General features: G+C 44.6%; 2 pseudogenes across 1 annotated transcript; one reads left to right on the forward strand and one right to left on the reverse strand.

The window, feature by feature from the left end:
• Positions 1–626: 626 nt before the first annotated feature.
• On the forward strand, positions 627–3,218 carry LOC6613470 (annotated as a pseudogene).
• Positions 3,219–4,158: 940 nt separating this feature from the next.
• Positions 4,159–9,332, reverse strand: LOC6613469 (annotated as a pseudogene). The gene is made up of 3 exons (XR_004363494.1): positions 8,871–9,332; positions 7,172–7,518; positions 4,159–7,058 (listed from the first exon to the last, which is right to left on the reverse strand). The product of XR_004363494.1 is annotated as an uncharacterized protein DDB_G0283357 (transcript).
• Between the last annotated feature and the right edge of the window lie 7,165 nt (positions 9,333–16,497).

Below are 16,497 nucleotides of genomic sequence, written 5' to 3' on the forward strand. Positions count from 1 at the left end.
GTTTATTATTAATTTGTTTGTACTTTAAAGTAAAATATTTATAGAAAAAGAAAAAATACAAAGATTTAATATACACAAAAATAAATGAATGCTGTGTTTTGGAATTTTCGGGAATTGGAATTTGAGTTCTTAAAAACTTCTTTTATAACTCGGGATTAGAAAAATATATTTAGTTGAGTTATAGGAGAAAAACCAATTAATATTTAAATTTAAATTGGAAATGATTAAATTTGTAGTAACTATTACTATTATTTTACACATTGAACTTAGCAAATGATTCCAGCAGGTCCTGTGATTTTCCCGGTGGCCAGTGAGGAGCGTTCCAACTACAGAGAGTGCCAACCAGTGGGTGTGCCTCCTGCGCCGGCGCCTGGCGAGGATTGTCGGCTTCCGAGGAGAGCAAAGCTGGCTCGGAACACCAGGGACCCGCAGCTGCGGCACACCCCCGACTGGCAGTTTAGAGCGAGTGACCGCCGCGAGCAGGACGGCAGAAGCGGAGCAGGCAGCAGGATTCCCAGGCCACAAGCAACACGTAACAGAGCGGCCCAGGTGCAGGAGGGGGCTGGCGGAGAGGCGGGCACCGAAAGGCTTTCAGTATACACAGGGAGCTCGCCCGAAAAGCAAAATAAATATTTCAACGCCCGCCGCGCTTCACAGTAAGTTAAGCCATATCCTGGCCAGGATTACACGAGGGGTTAACTGCCCGGACATCCAGAAATAAACCACAGCTGTGCTAACTACCAGCTAGTTCAGCTTTAACTTGGCTCAAGTGGTCTCCGAGGTGCCGTGAATACTTTGGGCCTTCGTGCCAGCAGCAGCTATTGGCGGCCAATTCCCAGTCCTGGCCACAATGAACCCATGGCAACATGGCACATGGCACTGGCGTTGCAACAGCGAGCGCAACTTGCAGCAACAGCAATTGCACCACTGGTCATGTTGACGCTTAAGGATGACGTCTACTTTCCGAATCTTTCACTCGCTCAATGCGTCTGTGTTGGGGCACGATGACGTAGTTTGCCAAGTCGCTATGTGTGTGTGTGTTGGCCCGACTGTTGGCATGTGCGTGTGTATGTGGCAGAGGGTGTCGTTTGGTGTGTACACACCAAAAGTGTCGCCTGGCCAAAGAGCCAAAGAGCAAGTCCCCCTTCATTGAAGATTAATGAACACTTTCTGGCCAAAACAGAATCCGAAAGGGAATCTTTGGGATTGTACTTAATGCAAGATACATATCTATCTATAAGATATTATACATGATTCACAGCCACATAATCCTTTCAAGCTTCAACTTATGGTGTAACTTTAAAACTTTATAATAAAAGATGAAATCTGTTCACACCCACATAGAAACCACCGGTCATCCGTGGATCATGCAGCGAGCTCGCTGCAGGAATCCCTGGTAGATTCGCAAGATGCTCATCCGCCTGCGCTATGGAAGACGCCTGCAGACCTATCTGAAGATAGGTGCTGTCCTGGTAGGCCTGTGCTACTTTGCCTTCCTCTTTCGCGAATCCCTCAATGCCTACGAGCACAGGGAGCGGGCTACGGCCGCGGAATTGGAGCGGATTCGGAGCCATCGAAACAGCAGCTCAAGCTGAAGCGGCAGCAGTTGCAGCGCCAGCGGATATTGGCAAGCAGCAGGAGCAGGGCAAGGGCATCGCTGGGGGAAATGCCAGTGCAGGGAGCTCATCCTCCCAAGCAGTAGCTCCTCCGCCGCCGCCGGCCACACCTTGAATCCCGTGTATGAGTACTCCGAGGAGCTGCACAGTCGCACGGAACGGAGCTGCAGAGGAGGAGCGAGCATCTGGCCGCCGTCTGCGATCGGTATAAGCTGCAGGAGAAGTACCCACCGAATCCCTGGGAGTTCTTCGTCTCACCTGGCCACAACAATCTCGTCTGGTTAGGGGGCATCCTATCTCTATTTTATTTATATTATATTAACATTTTTGATTAACTTTTAGGTGCAACGTCTTTAAGGCGGCCAGCAGTACGTGGATGTATTACTTTAATATATTAGGTAAGTTTGAATTAAAAGTATAGAGAGATAAATATTTTTTAATATTTCACTATGGATTTCCAGCTGGCTACGATGTGAAGTATCTGCAGCGCACGGAGACGCAGCACTGGAGTTGGCAGGAAGCGTTTCCCACGCCCGGAACTGGCGAACTGATGGAGCTGCTGCCCAGTGCGCTGTCCTTTCTTTTTTGCGCGATCCCTTCGAGCGGATCCTGAGTGCCTATCGTAAACAAGCTGGAGGCAACAAGAACACCTTCTACAAGGCGCTGGGCAAACAAGATCGTGCATCGCTACAGGAAGCGTAATCTGGGCGGACCTTGGCCGCGTTGTGACCACCTTCGAGGAGTTCGTCCGCTTCCTGATCGCCGAGCATGCGGCGGGCAAGAGATTCGACGAGCACTGGGCACCAGTCTACAGCTTCTGCACGCCCTGCAGCGTTAACTTCACCATCATCGGCAAGACGGAGACGTTCCAGAGGGACTCGGAGTTCATCATACGGCAGGCGGGCCTGGAATCGCTGCTCCTGGGACTGGGCAAGCTGCCGCAGCGGAAGCAGCGCAAGATTGGCAACCAGGCGCGAAGTGGCGTTAAATCCGAGGCCCTGGTCGAGCGTTACTTCGCCGATCTCGACCGTCAACGTTGGACCAATTGCTCAGATATATCGCATCGATTTCGAGCTCTTTGACTACGACTATCGCAGGTACTACGACATGGTGCATCCGTGGAGTCTGGAGCAGAGCACTGCCGCATCCGGAGGGCCGGCAGTCGCATCCACCAGTACCACACCATCGATAGCCTCTGGCCTGGCTGGACATTCCACCCAGGGCCAGGCGACGTAGGTGCAGAGTTGGGTCAAGGAGTTTGGAATCGATCAGTCGTGAAACAATCTTATCATGTACCTTTTTACACGAAAACTCAGACCACAGACAAAGGAAACACTCTCCACACGATGAAAACAGAACCCAACCGAAGCTAACAAATCTACCAAAAAGTTTATGGCCAAATCAACGTTTTCCAAAAACGAAAAACCAAAAAAAAAAAAAAACAAAAAAACACTCTTGACCTCTCTTAGATAATGCCAAAGAAAAAGGAGCAAACGATGTAACGATTCGAAAGGAAACTTAGTTAGAAGATTTAGCATTTTGATGGATTTTTTCAGCCACCAAAATTCGAACACACGATACCCTACAATTTTACATGGCGTGGCATGTTGTGTTGTAGCTAGTTAATAAGTACCTACAATTTACAGATGCACTCTCAAACCAAACGGAAACACACACACACACACCCACAAGAAAAGCGATATATTATATATATAGATATTAAAGTTAAACGATATATACAGACCCCTTTACCCTATATCGCGAATGCTAATCTTGACGGCAAGGCTGGAGAGATTATACAACCAGGAAGTGAGAAATCGTCTTACACCAAATGAAATTCTGTATTTACACGTATTTACAACCGAATCCCCAGATACCAAAACCCTCAACAACCACAACATATGGTACTTACTATTGTTAAGTTATTATATATACCTATATATTAACGAAATTTATAAACAGGTCTTGATCTAAGTCTATAACTTTTGTGGACTCTAGATACGTTTTTTCCTAGGCTAACGAAACAAGCGGAAAATATTCGATTTCCCCGTTATGAAAATGATACCAAAGAACGAAAAGAAAGTGTTTAGAACTTATAAAAAAAAAGCAAAAAGCAAAAACCCAACAGAAAAACTTTTCATGTGATGTTTAAGGATTTATTATAAAGACAGAGAATATTTAATTATTATACTTATATTGTATTTCGAACGATAATGATAACAAAGAATCGAAAAGTAACACGATATTATTCTAAATAAATTTAAATTTTCAAAATTTTTTTCGTTGTATGAATACAAGGCAACAAAATCATTAAGAATAAATAATCTCTTTACCACTCGAACCTGAAGTTTAAATGATTTTGGAAAGTTTTCAGGTTATTAACTATACATTCTGCAATATGCGATAAGCTTGTGCGATGGTGATGTAATATTTTTAAAAAGCTGTGTAATAATAGATTAATGCACTTTGCTATGATGATTCACACCCAACAAACTGGCGAATATTGAATTGCAGTAAACAATTGGCAGTAAAAGACCTTTGGTGGATTGTTTCATCATTATAAATAGTTTATTTTCATTGTTCAACACAAACGAGTTATTTTAATATGCATATAGATAGGGCTGTATATAGTAGTAGTCATATGTATTTTCTTGTGTGCTCCACTGCGATTAAATGTAAAGTGTAATACAACTTCAAAAGTGAATGCTCGCCCTCACGTGGACTACGAATTACGACACCAATGGATCGATTTACCAGCTAGATGGTCTACAAATATATAATGTGTGTTTTTTAGTTTTGTTTCTAAAGTTTCATAAACTTCGATAACATTTAGTTGAGCCACATGGGTGACCGAAGCGGCAAAACATAAATAAATGGAGAACGACAAACATTAGGGTAGGGTATTTAAAATTATTTATTGCAGAATTTATTCATCAATTCTTTTCAGATTTCTTTCGTCTCTCACGTTTTGAATGTGCTTCACCCGTTTCTTAAGTGTAATGTATATGTTTGTTTCACTACATAATAATAATAGTACTCAATACAAAGTAAAATAAAATAAAATAAAATAAGCTTAGCTTGCAACTAAAATTATGTACACGATAGGAATATTGATATCTGTATAGTTATATAGTATGTATAATTAATTGTGTAATATGTACAAAAGCAAATACTTAGTAACGTTTGCCTACAAACATAATAATTCTTTATCTTCTCCACTTGCGCTGTGCATAAGGAAACTTGGGATGCATAACAGAACAATAACGTGGCTGGGTGACCCCGATGCGCATCGCAGGTCACCAGCTAGCTATGCAAACAAATAGCGTGTGTGTATGCAAACAGGTTAAATTAGAAATTCTTTTGGGCTGACCCTAAGGATTTGTTTAGCTCCGAGTTGACGAGATCTATATAGTTAAACATTCACGATTACAAGACTCAATACAGTGGATAGATAAACATACACACGGATACGTGTTGGACAGTTTTGGTCCACAGGGCCTGGAGTCCAGTCCCTGTGGTCCAGACCTGGCCCTAGAGTTCTACATAGAGATGGAGACATGCATGCATCGGTATCTTATAGTAAACACTCGGTCTTATGCTTAAACCAACTTCTTTGTCCAGGAGAACTACTGGCGCCATGGAACTCTCTGCTCTGCTCCCCCGACTCTGATCCCTTCAGAGCCTCTGTCTCTTCGCTCTCTCTCCTGATCCACATAGTCGTGATCCTGTCCAGCTCGCGGTGCTTGCCTACTCCGCCAATATCATCTTTATGTTGGCCACCTCGGACTCCAGGAGCTCCAGCTTCGACTTGAGCATCTGATCGCGCTCGGCACTGGTTACCACATTGGCCTCCTTGGGCGCCAGTAGTTTCCTCTGCAGCTGTGCCGTCCACTCCGCACTGGCGATGGAGATGCCGGAGTCCCTTTCGTCGCTGGAGTTGTCGCCGCCATCGTTCCAGGCCGGCGGCGATGCCCGATTGCAGTTGGGCTCCTGCTTGATGTGCTGGAGCGAGAGCAGCGCCGTGGCTGCCGCATCCTTGTCGCCGAGATGGGACTTGTGGCGCAGCTTGAGGGGTAGACAGTTGTTGGCATCGCTGCCCTGCTGCGGACTGCTCCGCTGCAGCTGCAGTGGAGCCATGTGCGCTGGTTCGTGCTCCTGCTCATCATCACCGGAAACAGCTCCCGATGAAGAGGCCGAGGACAGAGTGGAGGAGGTGGTGGAGGAGAGCATGTGCTCGTAGCTGGGTGAGCAGGCGCGTCGCGATAGATTTAGCACACTGGCCGCACTGCCGGACACCGATGAGCTACTGACCGCATCCACGGCACTGCTGCTCACAGCCGCCTCGACACTGTGGCTCCAGGCGGCAGCCGCTTCCAGGTGATCCTTATAGGCGCTGGGAGCGGGCACGTAGAGAGCAGCAGATGGTGGCGGTGGTGGTGCTCCACCACGGCTGCCGCGTTGTATAGAGCGCCGGCGGCCACCACCTTGCGCAGGCTGTCCAGATCCTCGGGTCTGACATTGCGGTTGAGTGCCTGCTGCAGTTGCACCTGGAGATTGGCAATAGTGGTGCTTGGCGGGCGGTTGTGCGGATCGGAGATGGCTGGCGAACTGGAGCCGGCACGGGGACTGGGCTCCTGCTGCTGTTGCTGCTGCGGTGGCTGGGAAATCTGCTGCTGCTGATGCGGCTGATGCTGCTGCGGCTGTGGCTGGTAGAGATGCTGTGTCTGGGACTGGGGCACAACCAACTGTTGTAGGTGCGTTGGTGGCGGCGCAACACCCGCATGATGTATGTGGTGGACACTCTTCACCGTGGCCTCTGGTCTGGCATTGCCATTGGGTCCGTAAATCAGTGGAGATAGTGGTGGACCCACTGGATAGCCATTGTGGCCACCTTGGGGCGATCCCTCGCCCGATCCACTGCCCGAGGGCGAGGAGCCCGAGGAGGAGCCACCACTGCCGCTCATCTTGGCGCGCTTCGTGTTGCTCAGCACCTGCTCGCTGGTGGGCAGCGAGGCCAGGATCTTCTCCACGCTCACTAGATTCTCGCCGGAGATGTTGAACTTGTCGCGTATGGCGTCCAGCTGGGCCTTCAGCACATGGTTCTCTTTGGTCAGCTCGATGACGCGCTGCTCCAGAACCATGTCATTGTAGCGCCTCTTCTCCCGACTCCGCTTGGCCGCCTCGTTGTTCCTTCTCCGGCGATCCCAGTAGCTCTCGTCCTTTTTGTTGTCCGGCGTGAATTCGCGTTGCTTTCGCTGCGAGAAGAGCTCTTTCTGGGCGGCGGTCAACGCCGACTGGGGTCCATTGCCACCCTGTGAGGGCGACTGGGCCATCATTCCATCTCCATAGCCGCTTCCCGGACATATTTGCCCAGACTGTCGGACATGCCACTGTCATTTGACTGCGGACTTATGGATCCGCCGTACATGGACAACGGATGCACTGCACGGAGAGAAGGACATAGAATTAGTTCTCAAGCTTTGGAACTAAAGATAGATAGATAATTGCTATGATATGATCAGAGCCACTGCATCATTATATTCTTGGACACTTACAATTAGAAGCCTCGTTGGAGCTGCCGTTCATCGAGAGAGTCGGCGATATATTGGACAGCCGGACGTTGTTCATCATGGCGATGTTGGCTTTGTTGTGGCTGTTGGTGGGCGTGCCGCTGAGGACCTCGGCATTGCTGTGGAAACAGACGCCTCCGGATAGAGTTTTCCCGGCGGCGCTAGCAGGAGCAGCTTCTCCTCCTTGCCTCCGGTGTGGGGGCGTGGTCCGTAGGGAAAGTCGCTGCCGCTCAGCTTCTGCTGGCTGTAGTGATGCAGCTGAGCTAGCTTCTGCTGCAGTTGCTGCTGGTGTTGCAGGTGGCTGGTGTTGCTTTGAGCTTGGATGCGAGGAACTGCAATGCAAAAATAGAGAGGTTAGTCTCTTTAACATTCACAATTCCTTAAGAAGAGACGTAGTATATTTTATTATATTGCTAGATCAGTAGGCTCTTAATTTTTAAGCTATTTCAAATATTTTCTATTAAGAACTGGAATTAGTGCGTTCTACCAATTTTTACAACACTCATTTCCTGCGCCTAGCATCAGACAACACTTTTTGCAGCCCCGAAAATAATAAACAAACAAGACCTTGCCCCCAATTGAAAGCCAAGATTGCGCAGAATATCTCTTTCCTGCTACCAAAACAATATCACTTATCACCTATTTATGGCATTTCTTTCAAATGTTCTTATCTAGCTTTGTGACATTTAGAATATACATATTTAGTAATACTAATCAGGCTGAGTATTTGATAAGCTAACAAATTGACAAGGCGTCCGCCACTCAACGCAAAACTCGTTGGGTCCCCAAAATGTCTAATGCGATCTTGTCTAGCCACCACACACAAACATGCAGAACTTTCTTTGTTCGATGGTCCTTGCCCTTGCTGCTTGCCCTCGTCTATAGCTTTACCGTTTGCTTTCGTTTTTAGCACAGGCATTTACACAATGATTACGGCGAATGATGCAAGAATCGGCGAGTGGGAGCGAGAAAGAGAGGGCGCGAGAATTAGACGACAAAGAACCAACACAATCACACACACACAGACAAAGTCTTAGAATGTAAACAAGAAATCGCACATTGCACATCTGTGTGTGAGTGCGCCCCCCGCTCCCGTTCCCTTGTACATCTTTCTCCCACTCTCTTTCTTTCTCACTCACCCTCACCATGACCATCGAATTGGCATTTACAGTTCAATGTGCTCGCAGACACAAACACACACACACACACACATGCACGTACACTTAAGCGCTCTGGCGGCCAGACTCTGCCGACAACCCCTAAACGGGAGAGCAACAGAGAGGGCAACACAGAGAGCAGCGCTGCAGTCGGCATCTTGACAAAATTCACAAAAACAAAATGACTAAGCTTCGCCAGTCATTCCACCGCACCCCACTCAGCCACCCCTTCACCCACACTTTTTTGGGCTATTTTGTTTTGCGTCTCAATCTTTCGTGTGTTATTGTTTTCAGCCGACTAAGTTTAGTAAATATTCTAGAACTGATTAACAGTTGCCACTGTACTACGCAAAAAGAGCAGAAATATTTAAATATTGTGATTGTCATCAGTTTTCACACAAATTCTCAACAGATTTCAAGATCAAACGTGGAAAGTTCGAAAATGCTGCTCAAAGAAGCACATAGTTTTAAACATTTCGTAACACAGATTTATTTGTTATTACTTTTCGTGGCACTTGAACACCTACATTTATTGTTGCTGGGATTATCCTGCTTGTAGTTATTGCTGTAATTCGTATCCGTATTGTTTTTGAGTATCAACAGATTTTTGGTCGTTGCAGCCGCTTTGAAAAAGTTCACTTTCTGTTCCAGCGTGCAGACAATCGACATAATGTTTTGTTGTTAGAACGAACAAATTGGCATTGTTTTTGTGTGCGTTTGCAGATATTATCCAAATTCTTTTTGAAAATCGTTTTTCAAACACTTGTGCAGTTCGGGGTTTAGCCGATTTGACCGATTTAGTTGGCTATCGCGACGTTTCTGCGCTTGATGCACTTGGCCGAAATGCTTTTAACGGCTCGACCGACGGCTCTCACTTGCTTATCGCGGTTGTGAACCCGATCGGCTGTATATTATATGGTTTGGTAGTATAGTCTAGAGACTTATCGCGAGCGCCTGAACCGCTTCGAAAGAAGGCTGAATCGCAATTGAATTTGTAAAAGCATTTCTCCGACGAGCTGCTCGGCGGTCACGTTGTGGCAACACGCATCCGATACACGCGACCCAGCGTGTTCGCTCGCAACATGTTGCCAACGGTTCGATGCAGTAAAAGTGAAATTTCTCAATCGCCGCTTCGAACATGCACGAACATGCGCGTTGCAAGCGATCACATTGCCGTTGTTGTTGAGTAATCAGCGCGGCAATCTCGGCGAGAACAAAATCGTTTCGAGCTGCATATTCGAAACTAGAACGTGATTGCTGGCTGCGGGGGGTGGTGGGGTAGCTGTTGCCAGCGGGTTCGCTCTTGACGCTCAAACACACACACACGTAAGGTGACTGAGGTGCTTTGGCCGCGTGAGTCCGATTTCGATTGCGATTCTTATTCCCATTCTGATTCCAATTCTCCGTACTGGTTGTATTCATTTTTTTTTAGCCTTTTGGGTTCGATGTGTGAATGTGTGTGAGTGTGCCAGTTGGGTTGGTGACGCAAGCGTCTTACACAAAATATTCAGAGAACCAGCAGCACATTATTAATAATCGAGAATGCATTCAAATGCACACATGCAAATGGCTGGGGAGTTGGCAAAACTGATTTAAATGAAAAGCTTAGGCAAGACACTTTTTTAAGTTGCATGTAAGAGTGGATAACTAGAGAAATACTTAACATTAACCTCAATTATGAAAGGTCATTAAGAATTTAAGAACATTTATAAGGAAACAAAAGTATTTAACTTAAGATATTACTTATTGATTTAATTTTAATGTATAGCATTAAAGTATTATATTTGCGGTTCCAATCAGTTAATTTTTGGGTTTCCCCACTCTACAAACATATTTGCGTTCATAATAAATTCCCAGAAAATCCTATTCGAGTAGACTAAACACTTATAGATGAACCATAAACAGTGCCTTTGCTAAGTACTAGCTAGCTATTGAACTCGTCGGAATCTGCATACAATTAACAATTAACAATTTGTTTAATGAGCGACGAACAAATTGACAGATCACGTGGCTTTAAAACATTGGAATGAATATATGGTCGTGCCGATAGCTTCCCAGCCACCAAACTGTCTGCTGGGCTATTACAAAACCACTTCACAGCTTATATAAATCATAATTAAGTGCTCAACACTGCGATACAGTTATCAGAATGGATGGGGTAGATCCACAGCGACTATCAACTTAGTTGCAGTGGAAGACAAAGACGGCTATTTAAGCACTACGTTAGGCAAACAACGGGTTGTTGTAAAAAAAAGTAAGGTCGGGAGATATTACGTAATTTCCTATTCACCAGGCAGTAAAACACTAACGCGGAACAAACAGTGATTAGAATCGAACCGAATCGAAAGAAGGAATTCCATAGAATTCGCATAAAAAGAGTTCTCGTTGGTGATTACCAAATGCCAGCAAACTGGAAAAGTGGAGAATAAATGAAATGCAATACATATGTACATATATACATAATTACTGATAAAGTGCAACTTTATCTGTGCTAATAATAGAACTAAGAAAACTATATTGCATTAAATAGTGTGCTAGTGCTAGTATTTGTGTTTTTTAGTACTAGCCTATAACTGACCTATCCTCCTGGGGCATAGCAATTTCCTACCAACTATCGTTACCTTATGTAATATGGCTAACCACTTGGCAGTTGTTTCAATTGCTAGCCAATGCCCAGCTTCCAGTTCCATGATCATGAGCAAATCCCAATTACGCGATCATTGCGCGATATCCACGTGAGTCGCCCGATTCACGTGTCCGGACCAATCGTAGTCGGATCCGTCGGATTAACGGGCCAGACCCCCGACCAACTGCTCTGGGATACCCCGTAATCTGCGGCACATCCATTATCAGTATGCAAATGTATGTATGTGTAATGGGGCCCTAATCACAGTCCGTTCTGTTTGCTGTGGTGTTCGGGTTTGCTAGTGTTTTCTATACTAACATTTTGCACCGGGATGCCAACACTCATCTTTTGGTTTGTTTTGACAGCCTGATACTCGAATAGAAGGTATAGGGTATAGGGAGAAATCGCTGTGGTTAGCTTAAAACGGTTACGAAACACTTTCGTCGTCGACGTCGACTTTGTATTCTCGGATTCTGCTAGCACCCCATGAAAAGGCGGTGTGGAAAACCCCCTGCTTCACGTTCATCCCCCTGCATCAGCAGTCAAGTTATAGCAGCGCTATTTATATTTTCCGCAGCAAGAGGCGTGCGCGCTGACTCGACGTTCGCCGCTGGACGCTCCACGTTCGACAATCGGCAATCCAGCAATCCCGCCATCGCGCCATCCCGCCACCCGGCAATCCGACCACCCGGCTATCCGGCAATCGGCGGAGCGGTCACGTGTCGCGGAATGTGAGGCACCAGCGGCTAGTGCAACGCTCCCCAAACAGCCGGCCTGCGACGGCTCACATGTTGGCGACTTGAGTCGGCTACGCAAGCCAAATGGAAATTAACGTGTTCTCCACTTATTGCGTTTGTTCCCTCGCCGATACAGTGGTCCTTCGAGAGAAGGAACTGCTATCCTGCTACTAAGTAATATCTAGCTTACAATAAATTTTTATAATATTTTTGAAATTTTTGCTTACGTATGTGTAATATTACGTATACGCATAGTGTGCTGTATGTGGTATATGACAATATTACGTATACGCAGAGTAAGCTGTACTTCTCATATGCACTATTTGTGTTTATCTTACTTTTGCATATTACTGGAGTTCTTTTTAGTGAATTTGCACTGTATCAAGATTGATTCCAATACTAATAATATTTTTTTTTCCATAACACCCTCCATATGTGCGGCTTGCAGGGGGGCCCAATCCAATAGATCCAATAGAAAAAAATGCAAATCTTCGCAAGAATTTTGTTTGCACATTGCATTGATTGCTATACGCCAAAGGTTTTTGTTGTTACTTGGCAACGTGCTCGCTGGAATTGTGCCGCTGCGGTAATTGTAGTTGTAATTGTCACAACATGTAATTCTTACTGTTGTAGTTAGGAGCTAGTAGCGAATAGCTATATACCCTATAGTGCGATGACTCAGGATAGCAATTTTTAACAACAAACTTGAATAAACAAAATGCCCTGCAAAATATAGTTTACAGCCATTTAAGTTGACTACTACTTCTAATCTTGGTATAGGTCATTTAGGAAAATAAATTTCTAGGAAATGCACTTGAGTGAAGTGATAAAACGGTTATTACAGACGATGAAAGTCCGCGTTATTAAATCAGCTTAAAACAAATAATTGTCTGTGGCCTTAAGTTACTCATTACTTTATTACTTTTTACTTTAAAACTCAAAATTAACATCGTTCACTATTTCGTTATACCCGCCTGATTAAAGGTAAGCACTCACATTCTTATATAATCAATACGTACGAATATGTGTATGTATGATGAAATCTGCATTTAAATATTACATTTTTTATTAATTTATTATTGAATGTTGACTTACATTCGGATTCGTTCTTTGTTCTGCTCGGTAATCAAGTCGCTTTGGTTATGCAATTATTGCAATGTGATTTCGCTTGCTCACTCGATGCTTTTTGCTTGATTACAGCGTGTAAATGAATACTCGTCAAGTGCAAAAGCTAATTTTATTTAAGTAATTCCTATAAATTTGAGAAATTTAAATAATAGTGCTTAAAACGACAGGAAAATAGATTTGCTTTATAAGCTATACGGATATAACTTTGAGATAGTTCCGGATTACGAGCAAATATAGATTGATTAGTAAGCCAAAATTTAAAGATAAAATATATAGATATTTTTTTTATATATTATTATATATATATAATTTATATATTCTTAAGCGGCTCTGATAAGAATCTCTGCCAGCTTTTGGCTAAATTTTCCATGACGTCCTGGCCAACTTGACCTCCAAAAGCGCGTCAACGGATTTCCCCCTTTTTACCGGCTGCAATGGATGAGATTTATGTTACTGCTGCCGCCGCTGCCTTTGCTGCTTTTCCTCTGCGATGGCTGTGCAACGTGAGTAAACAGGCCACATGATGATTACCACAGCAACCGGTGGTGGACGTCACCAGAGCCAAGAGCCCGAGCCGTAGCCGTAGCCGTAGCCCGTCAATCAGGTCGTATGCCGATGCCCCGATGCCCGGTTGCCCCCTCTGGCACAGTCACCCACCCAGGTAAACCCCATTTTCCAAGTGTTACGCTGGCACACAGACCCCGATGCAACATGCAACCTGTTTGAAGCAGCGCTGCTGGGAAAACGTGAGCGGCAAACGTGACAGCGGGTTCGAAGCGATTTCTGGCTGGCCTACTAAGGCGTTTGAGGGCCCACCTGAGGGGGGCAGGGGCAGGGTCGGGTTGGCTGAGTGGGCCGTCGGGATCGGGATGTTGGGGTTGTTGCTGTGCGAGGGAGGGAGCGAGGTGGGCTGGCTAGCTTACACCATTCGAACGATAAACATTGTACGGCAGCAGGCACGTTGCCTCGGGTGGAAAGGTGGAAAAGGTGGAAAAACGGGGCTCTCTGAGCACTCGAAAGTCACATTACCGCTGTGCCTATTACATGACACACAAACGATGGGGCGGATAAAAAACGAACGCCAGACGACGGGGTTCAGCAATTGTGTGGACTTATCCGTGGCAATCAATCGGACACCTGTAAGCGGCAACGTGATGAAAAGCGTGCCCGCCAAATGTCATTTAGAGGAGCGGTGCTCGGGGGTGTCAGGGGTCAAGGGTTCACGCCGAGGCGCACTTAATTGAGCGGGAAATAATCAACAGCTCTATTGCCATTTCCCAGCTAAAAAGCATTCGGTACATCCCTTAGTTTAACAGCTGGAAAGATTTTTTAAGCAGAAAAAAAGGCTATTTTAGCAATAGCTTAGCAGCTTATTTTAAAAGCTATTAGAATGTAACTGTTTTTGGTGTTTTTTACTTAAAAAATATGTTGTTTATATAAATTTTCAATTAAAAAATGAAATATTATGGCTCAAGTTTTAACTGCAAGTAATGTATAAATAATAATTAGATTAATTATGGCATATTTTATAATAGTTTGCATATATTTTTCCCAAACCGCCCGCCAGATGGCGCCTGCACTTTGGGGCTGCGTAAATTTCTAGATTCAATGCGGGGGCAGCAGCAATGGCCAAATCGAAGTCGACGGCGACGTTGGCCGCGTAATGAGTGCAAATGTGAATGAACTTCCCGCAGACGCACACGCAGCTCTATTGCCCACTCGCTCGCACACGCGCGCTCTTCCTCTTTGGCCGAAAAATCTCGGAAACAGCCACAACAACAGCACAAACAAAAACAGTGGCCACAAACAATATGCGCTGGCTCCTCTGGAGCTTACAACTTTCACACCGCACCACATCGAAACGTCTAGCACACACACACACACACATACACACATGAGAAAGAAAGGCCCCGGAGACCGAGTCCCCCGGTTTTGGAAGACCCCCCTTTCCCGCCATCCGGGCAATCCACCGCTTAGCCCCAACTTTTGATATCACTCCCCGTTCTATGGTAAAAGGCAAACGAAACCGAAATTTTGTACACATGAAATGTATACCGATAACGGTAGCCCATTTATTATGCAGAACCCCAATTCGAAGCTTTCTTTTGACCCCCCAAATAACCGTTAATCCAACCCGATTATGATATCGATCTGCTATTCGGTAAAAGTGATTCTAAAAGACATTGAAAAGCATTAAATTGTATATAAACATATTCTTAAGAAAACCCTTTGATTTATTCTATAATATAACAAATTTTCTTTTGCATCGCCATGGGGCTGCGAAATTGAAGGCCAAAGTTCAGAACAATGAACTTTCTTTGAGAAATGGCCAGTGCAACTCTGTTCGAATTGATTAAATACATTGGTAATGTGTGCTAGCACAAACAATTAACAAATACAACACTATGAAGTCCAGTTAGTTAGCTTACCCCATTTTCAATGATTCACTTTATGATTTGATATAACAAATTTATTTGATTTTGGGGTCTATTGCGTTTCACTTTATGACACATTAGCACACACACACACACACGCACACCTACTTAGCCGTATTTATGACTCTTATCAGAACGGCTGAGAAATCCATGGGGCTTTGTGTTTTCATCGCTGGCCACAAGACAGCGCACTTGAGAAATCACTTAACATAAGCGGTAATAGCCAGCAAACAAGCCAGAAAGAAAGAAAGCCAACGCAGAGTGGGAGCCAAGAGAAGCTGATAAGGCAAAAAAGTGCGGCACAATTGGGGTCATAATAATAGAAGTGCTGCTATAGTTCTAAAATATTAAAAATAATATTAAGTATAGATTGATATTCAAACGTTTGGATAGCAAAGAAGTAGCTAAGTTTAATGGTTGATTTAAGAAAAAAATTTTTTTATGCGATAGGTCTTAAGCAAGAGTTCTTTCGCTTCCATTTAAAGCAAATAGCACTATTATGTTGACCCCAACTGTATTCGCTTTTGGTGTATTCGTGCGCTGCACAGAGGCAACAAAGTTGTGAAGAAATTTGGGTCTTGCTCTAGTTTTCACAACCAAAGTTCAATGATCGATTGCAAAGCCAAAAAAAAAGCTGCTTGTGTGTGCGAGAGAGTGAGCCCCCGAAAGAAAGAAACAGCGTGTTAGAAAGAGAGGGCTGTAGATCGACAGAAAGAGACGGTGAGACACTCTTTTTTCGCACTGTATTTTGCAGAACTCACGCGTCACATGTAGAAATGTCTGCGGGCGCTTTCTGCTTTCTTTTCATCGTGCAACTTTTGCGATGTTGTTAAGTTTCCGAAAGAAATTCGTCATAAAATAAAATTTTATAATTTTTGTTATACGCCTGCGTATGTGCTTATGTATGTATGTACATACGATTGTGTGCGTGCATTCAACTTGATTTCATTTATGAGTTTGTTTTCATCATTTACTTTGAGTGTCGCTGATAAACAATTTCTGGCTGTAGGTATTATTATTATTATTGTGATTTTCTTCTTTTTTTCGGTTAACGAAATTAGAATAATGAAAGCAAATACGCGCACACACATACGAAATTTACGAGCCCAAGAATGGAAAGTCAATGCACGAAGCTGGCAGCGCTGCAGCTGCGGCAGCAACAATTGTGTAGCTTTCTTTTTTTCGTAATGAAATTATTAGAATTTCACATAACGCCATTTGTTGTTGC

The sequence above is a fragment of the Drosophila sechellia genome, unplaced genomic scaffold (genome assembly GCF_004382195.2).
Source record: "Drosophila sechellia strain sech25 unplaced genomic scaffold, ASM438219v1 U_343, whole genome shotgun sequence".
In the NCBI taxonomy this organism is placed as follows: Eukaryota; Metazoa; Arthropoda; class Insecta; order Diptera; family Drosophilidae; genus Drosophila; species Drosophila sechellia.